The following is a 348-nucleotide window of genomic DNA, read 5'->3' as shown; positions in this document are numbered from 1 at the left end:
TCACCTGTCTAACGCCCGACTGTCACCTGTCTAACGCCCGACTGTCATACCTGTCTAACGCCCGACTGTCATACCTGTCTAACGCCCGACTGTCACCTGTCTAACGCCCGACTATCATACCTGTCTAACGCCCGTCACGTGAATCCTTCAGGTTTCACATCTGTTTTTACTTCTGAACGACACCTGTCACCCAACATCTAATTCTTGACCAACGCCTCTATCACCTGTTTACTGCTTGATTACACCTGACACTTTATTATCACCTGACAGCAAAATAACACCTGTCTAATATTTGACTGACGCCTGTCTGATCCATTCGATACGGGTCGATCACCTGTTCAATACCTG

The sequence above is a fragment of the Nematolebias whitei genome, chromosome 7 (genome assembly GCF_014905685.2).
Source record: "Nematolebias whitei isolate Nwh7 chromosome 7, NemWhi1, whole genome shotgun sequence".
Taxonomy (NCBI): Eukaryota; Metazoa; Chordata; class Actinopteri; order Cyprinodontiformes; family Rivulidae; genus Nematolebias; species Nematolebias whitei.
The sequence above is the reverse complement of the archived record's forward strand: the minus strand, read 5'-3'. Positions refer to the sequence as shown.